This window comes from Lipotes vexillifer, unplaced genomic scaffold, assembly GCF_000442215.2.
Source record: "Lipotes vexillifer unplaced genomic scaffold, Lipotes_vexillifer_v1.1 scaffold83, whole genome shotgun sequence".
NCBI classification, from domain to species: Eukaryota; Metazoa; Chordata; class Mammalia; order Artiodactyla; family Lipotidae; genus Lipotes; species Lipotes vexillifer.
Genome location: NW_006799780.1, coordinates 395,342 through 402,623, shown reverse-complemented (window position 1 = coordinate 402,623; position 7,282 = coordinate 395,342). Strand labels below are relative to the sequence as shown.

Sequence of the window (7,282 nt, the reverse complement as noted above, 5' to 3'; positions counted from 1 at the left end):
AACCAAAAAAAAAAAAAAAAAAAAAAAAAAAATATATATATATATATATATATATATATATATTTATTTATTCATTCATTCATTCATTTATTTGGCTGCATGGGCTCCTTGTTGCAGTCCACGGGCTTCACTCTAGTTGTGGCGTGTGAGTTTTCTCTCTCTAGCTGTGGTGCAGGCTCCAGAGCACGTGGGCTCTGTAGTTTGTGGCACGCAGGCTCTCTCGTTGAGTAGGGTAAGCTCAGTAGTTGTGGCACACAGGCTTCGTTGTCCCACAGCATGTGGGATCTTAGTTCCCCAACCAGGGATTGAACCCACGTCTCCTGCATTGGAAGGCGGATTCTTTACCACTGGACAACCAGGGAAGTCCCTGTCATATTCTCTTGATTCATTGGCACCTTTTTCATAATATTTATCACTGGTAGTATTCTTAGTTCCAAAATTCATTTTGATATTAATATAACCACTTCAGCATTTTTGATTAGTGTTAGTATGGTGTATCTTTTACTTGTAACCTATTTGTGTCTTTATATTTAAGGTGGGTGTCTTGTTGACAGCATATAGTTGAGTCTTACAGTTTTTTTAATCCAATCTGATCATCTCTGCCTTTTAACTGAGGTGTTTAGACCACTGACATTTAATGTAATTATTGATATGGTTAGGTTTAAACTATCGACTTGCTATTTGTTTTCCACTTGACTCCTCTGTTCTTGGTTGCCATTTTCCCTCTTTTTCTGCCTTCTTCTGGATTTACTATTTTAAAAATATCTTCATATTATTTTATTAGGTCTCCCTCTCTTTTTTTGGTGGTTGATTTAACTTATCAAATTCTTTGTCCACTATTGTTCAATTCATTTCTATTACTTTAGCACCTGGAAAAATGCCTCAAACCTAGCTGAGGTTCAATAAATTGTTGTTGAATAAGTTGATAACAGAGCTAAGAAAAATACCAATTGTGGGCTCAAAATATGGAATATTCTGGTTAACTGAATTTCTAATCAAATGAGGATTATTCAGAAAACTATATGCTTCAATGCTTTTTTGGTTTGAGATATTTTCTAAAATGTAACAATTGGCTCTTCATGTCTTACAAATTTCATGTACTAGAAATAACTTTTTGTTACCTCATTTTCATCATTCTGAACACCTGTGATGTTGATGTCTGAACACAGAAATGGCAGAGAAGGTACAGAATGGAATAAACCTGTACGGAGCTCAGGACACACCATAGAAATTATTTATTTAGTTTCTCTGTTTTTGAAGAAAATCTTAATGGGGCATGCTTTCCCTGTAATATGCCTTTGTCCTTGACACAAAGAGGAAAAAAATTCTTTCAGTTGTGGAAGACTAAAGGAGCATATTTACTGTATGGATAAACAGAGTAAGAGGGCAAAAACATTTCTGTGTCAGACTCATAGAAGACACTACAGAATTTTAGAAATGAAATTGAATCAAGTGAGATTACAATAAGAGCAGTAATGCACTAGTAAATGTTGAAGGCATAATGAAATTGCCCACACACTTAAATGCAGTCAGGGCATGAAAAGTAGACCAAACAATGCATTAGAACAGCTCCCACAAGGGCTACACTTCTTTTGTGGTACATAAAAACATGACCCCATCACTGCTTTCATGGATTATTTCCAGTTTACGATTCTCTAGCAAAAACTATTCTGATGATGTGAAAATAAATTGATTATTGTAACTAATAATTAAATGATGATAAAAGGCAAATAATTATAAATAATCATTCCTGCAGAGGTAAAGGACAGTCACGAACTTAAATCATACCTTGTCTGAACTAAAGCTTTTAAAGAGTGATTAATAACAAATACAGATCACCTAAATCTGCAAACCCTGATACAAAGAGAACCCTCTATAAACTGAAAAATTTCAAGTAATCAGCTGAACTAGCATTTTCTCTGTAAACCACAGCAATGATGAACATCATTAGCCAGTAGGTATTTTCATGGAACTTCTGGAAGATGGGATAAAGGGATATCAAACAGAGTCCTTGAGCATTGGTCTCTTTAGGGCTTATTTCTTCTCCCTCATGATTGGGTTCTACTGGTGTGACTGTATATAGTACTTGTACTATAATATGTATTTTACAATCAGCATTGAGCCTGTGTGTGTATGTGTGTGTGTGTGAGGGGGGGGGGATATATGTACATATGCATACATAGATCTACAGAGGAAAATAAACATAAGTATAGCCCTTCATTTACTGACAGGAATGTAGAACCCCTCCTGATACCACTAAACTCCTAATCAAACACATGCCAGGTCCCAAGTTGATCTATATTATCTACACCTATACCACCTATTCCTTCCCAGCATAGTCAGACAGGCAAAAGGAAAAAGTAAATACTCAAATTAGAAATCAACAAGGAGATCCCCAACTTCCTATCTCTTCCTATCCTATCTCTCCTATGACTCTAAAATAAGGAGAACAAGAGTAAGCCTTTTCCTGAGACCTAGAAAGCATGGGGCAGCTGAGACCTGGAGTTCTTAAGAGGCTAGAATTGGTCCTGCCTTTGTAAGCTGTGGTATATGACATGAGGGGGCCAAGAAGGCAGAAGATGTACATCTATACACGCATGGATATGCATGTGTGCATGTGTTCTGGGGAGGGGGCCTGCATCCCCCAGTTTACTTACAGACTGGAAAAGGCTGGTTCACCCACCCATTCATGTCAAGGCTGGAGAATAAAGGCATTCCTCAACCATCACTGGAACAGGTATGGTTCCTTCTCCTTTTTGACCAAGGGTGGCCCCTAGCAAGGATTACCAGGTCTTCCAGTCCCTTCAAGTTTGACACTGCCTGAGAGCCTGCATAGCCTCAATGTACTGGTGCTGAGGGCATCTGTGTTAGAACAGGCAAAGAAAACCTGCAATCCCTGAAAGGGGACTCGGCCCCTAAGGGGAAAGGACCAAACTGAAATTGGATGGGTCTCACTAATAGAAGAGATGAAAGAAAACATTAAAGAACAGATGAATGCAAATCCTCAAAGTGATGTAATTAAAACAAAAAATATTTACTGAAACTAAAAAAGTTTTTTTAACTTTTTACAAACTTTAAAATAGGGGCTTCCCTGGTGACGCAGTGGTTAAGAATCCGCCTGCCAATGCAGGGGACACAGGTTCGAGCCCTGGCCCGGGGAAGATCCCATGTGCCGCAGAGCAACTAAGCCCGTGCGCCACAACTACTGAGTCTGCACTCTAGAGCTTGCGTGCCACAACTACTGAGCCTGCGTGCCACAACTACTGAAGCCAGTGCGCCTAGAGCCCATGCTCCGCAACAAGAGAAGCCACTGCAATGAGAAGCTCACGCACCGCAACAAAGAGTAGCCCCCGCTCAATGCAACTAGAGAAAGCCCATGCGCAGCAACGAAGACCCAATGCAGCCAAAAATAAAAATTAAAATTAAATAAAAATTAAAAAAAATTTTTAAATAACTTTTATTCACTTTATTTTATTTTTTGTTTTTTTCTTCCAGTTTTATTGAGATTTAATTGACATTTTTAAAAACTTTTAAAGTTCAATAACCTAACTGAAAGAGAAAATTCACTCCCGGGAACAAAATAAGTAGTCTGGAACAGGAGTTGGCAAACCTCCTGTAAAGGTCAAGTTAGTAAATATTTTTGACTTTGTAGGCCATATAGTCTCAGTTGAAGTTGCCCAACTTTGCCACTGTAGCATGAAAGCAGCCGTAGATGATACATACATAAATGGGTTCGGCTGTGTTCCAATAAAATTTTATTTATAGAAAAGGGCAGCAGGATGGGTTTGGCAAGCAATCTGAAGTTTGTAGATCCCTGGTCTAGAAGGTCAAATAAAAAAATCTATCACAACACAGGAGAAAAAAATGAAAAAGAGATCCAGATATAAAAATGAACAGTCTTCCTCTATACTAACATTAACCTTTTAAAAATAAAAAGCCAATTCCATACATGATAGCAACAAGTTATAAAACCCTGAAAGGAAACTGATAAATATTAAGAAAATTATACATTTTAAAATTAATATTTAAACTGTAATTAATGCATAAAATTCCAATCCAAATTCCAACATAGTTTTTAGGAGAAATGGAAGCAATTATTTTAAAGTTCTTACGGAACAGTACATTAGAACTGCCAAAAAAATTGCAAAATAAAGAATGGTGAGGGGAGATTTTCTCCACCAGATATAACCATATTATAAAGCCATGCAATGGTGGCATGCCCGTGAAGCCTGCCTTGCCTATAGCATAACTAGGAGATGGAGTAGACTAGAAATTTCAATTAATACACAGGGAGGGTAATGAACATCTGAAAGTAGCAGAAACCTTTTCAGAAAAGAGAGTCAGGGGGCCACACCTGGTTCTGGCAGCAGAACAGATGAAAATTACCTCCAGAAAGAGCTTCCCACCCTAAGTGTGGAAATACTGAAAACAAGTCGATGTTTGGGCACCAGGTAAATGAAAGGAAGGGCCAGGAAGTCAGTGGGACCGAAGATGGAGGTCTGTGGAGACATCACTTCTGGAGGGAGGGAGGCGAGTTGGAGGATCACATACCCTGGATGCTTGATGGTGAAGAGAAGAAAAGAAGGAAGCCAATAGAAATTAAGGGTCCTTTGGAAACAAAAGGGACTCACAAAATCAGAAGACACGTCCACCTTTCCCTCTCTTCCCAAAAGGCACCATTTATTAAAGAAACTACTCTTCCCTGTACCAAGAAGACACACACAAACTGAGAAACCTAGCAGGCATTCACCGTTGCCTACACAGAATCACCAGCTATTGCTGGTCACAGCCATGAAAACATAAGACACTTCAAGATGAAGAGAAAAATGCAGGCACACGTGAAATCAGTCAATGCTGAAGAATTTACAGTGATGAAAAGAAATTAACTCCGATTATGATTCTTTTGATTTCAAGTTACAATGAATGTTCCAACCATTATTTAACTGTATTTCAGAAGTAGCAACTAGATACAAAAGAAAAACAAAACAAAACAACTCAGATAATAAAATCAGCTCCTTTCTGAGAAAGGCAGAAGGAAACTAAGTGCGTCATTACACATCTGGCTTTGGGGGTTTGCTGTAACAATACAATGACTAGAGAAAAGAGGCAGTGAAAAACCCATTAGAGACAGGAATTTTAAAAGGGAGCACCAACCTATCATTCTTCAGAGCAATTATTTCAATTTTTTTAATGACTGAATTTTCTAAATTGGAAAGCACTTATTCAAATAGTTCTGAGGTCTTTTCTATCTACTTCTGAGACAGTTTTTCACTGTGATTCTTTTCTGAACACAATTCATACTTACTTTTAAAATTAAGAGATTCACAACATCCAAGGTATCTCTCAATTTCTAAAGACTTAACACAAAGTTCTTTCAGGGAGTTCAATCATATATAATCTGGTTGCTAAGCAACAGGATTCTTTTAGAACTGTAATCACAATAGATAAGGACTGGATCTGAAAGGTACATTGTAAAATTTGTCATGTAAAGATACAATCATATAAATCATTCTAGTTATTGATCCCACACAAATTTCCAATGCCTTATTTCTTTTTGGTAACCTTTTAGGCTACATTAATGAAAAGAATATGATGGCATACTTCATATGATGGTAACTAAAACACATAAAATATAGAATACTCAAACTTCATTAGAGTCCATTCTACAATCATATTAAATCCATTCACTTAGGAGTTAGGCATATGTCAATTAAAATAAGAGAAAAATATTTTCTTTTCCTGTTATGCATTGTGTGACCAATGATATCATGATATCAATATTGCCCTCCTGTAAGGTTCAATACCAAGTTTCACATCAGGGCTGTGCAATTGCAATATCAGGTGTCCCCAAGATTTTCCTCCAAAATTTTTGCTCTAGTCTTCCAGGCCATCTTTGGAGGATAACGTCAAATGAAGAATGTTAAAACATAACTATGTTCACTGTAAGTTGTCTTTGTGCCAATGAAATTTCAAATGACTAAAATAAATATATAAATGGGGCAATCGTCAATTTCTTTTTCTCTCATCGTTGGAAGATTTCTCTAAGAAGCAGAACGAAAATGTTAATATTTTGAGTGGCTTTTGCTAATCATGTTGAAGACTTATGCTTTGGAGACAGGAATTTGGAATCTGAAGATGTGAAGGGGAAAAACTGTTAAGAAAAACATATAAATAACAACAAACAGCACTTCTCACAGTCAATTATTTTTCTCTCCAGCCTCACTTGTATTAACAATTAATCAGGTGCCTCCAGGTAAAAAACATACTTTGCCATTGGTACCTGACTACTGTAATACCTTACCCTTTAAAATGTATACCATTTATGATAAGATTGCAACACACTGGGAACTGTTGGAATTGTTTTCTTCATAATTACTTTGAGCCAACATATTCATATACGAAAATACAAACTGCCCTCAGAAGAGCCCCTGATGTTGCTCTAACCCAGATATTTACCCAGTGAGCCAGGAGCCTGCTGCCTGCTCCTTGCACACTGAGTAACCTGCTTGCTGCCTTTTCTGGGCCTGTGTTTATAGAAAAAAAAAAACCACTTCTATCACTTAAACGATATTTGCTCTCTAAAAATACGATGCTTTACTCAGTAATAGGATATGATTCATCAGTGGAGAGACTAGACTTGGTAACGAGTGACCTCAGTGGAATGGCTGAAATAGAGAATTATCTGCTCAAATTCTAATGCCCTGAAGATGGTAACAGAAAAAATAATGGAAATATTGATCAGAAATATTCTTCTTTTCCACTAAAGCACCAGTTTTCAATCATCAAAAACTTCTCACTCCTCAAAGGCTACCTCAGCCAGAAGGAAGCATGAGATGGTTACATCTCCACCTCCCTTCCAAATAAATAAATATAGTGCCACCCCCCTTCCACTCATTCCCCAAAAGGGAAATGTGCAGAAAAATGGCTCCCAAAAGTATCTTCCTCAAACAAACAACAAACAATAGGGCCACCGACCTTGTTGTATCAAAGTCAGACACTCTAATAGCGGGACAGTAGGAAACTAAGTCCAACTTTCGCAAGTACAACTAAAAGTACTGAATACTGAAAACATCCTCTTAAAAGCCTCAAAGAAGTATCGATAGTGTGAGGAATTACCAGGCCCAATTCTAGAACCTCAAAACCCAGTTGGGTAAATGTACTACCCAGGAGCATTTGCTAATTTAATATAAAGAGCCATGAAACTGAGCTTCCTATTTTAACAGCTTCAAGGGGAAATGGGGACTAATGTAAAAGCCAGGGCCCACCGAAGGTAGAAAACATA

The 7,282-nt window shown here is 37.5% G+C and overlaps 1 protein-coding gene across 5 annotated transcripts in view; it reads right to left on the bottom strand.

Moving 5' to 3' along the window:
• PDE8B (phosphodiesterase 8B) overlaps positions 1-7,282 on the bottom strand; it is a 260,688-nt gene that overhangs the window by 195,920 nt on the left and 57,486 nt on the right. The gene's annotated exons all lie outside the window — the stretch shown is intronic.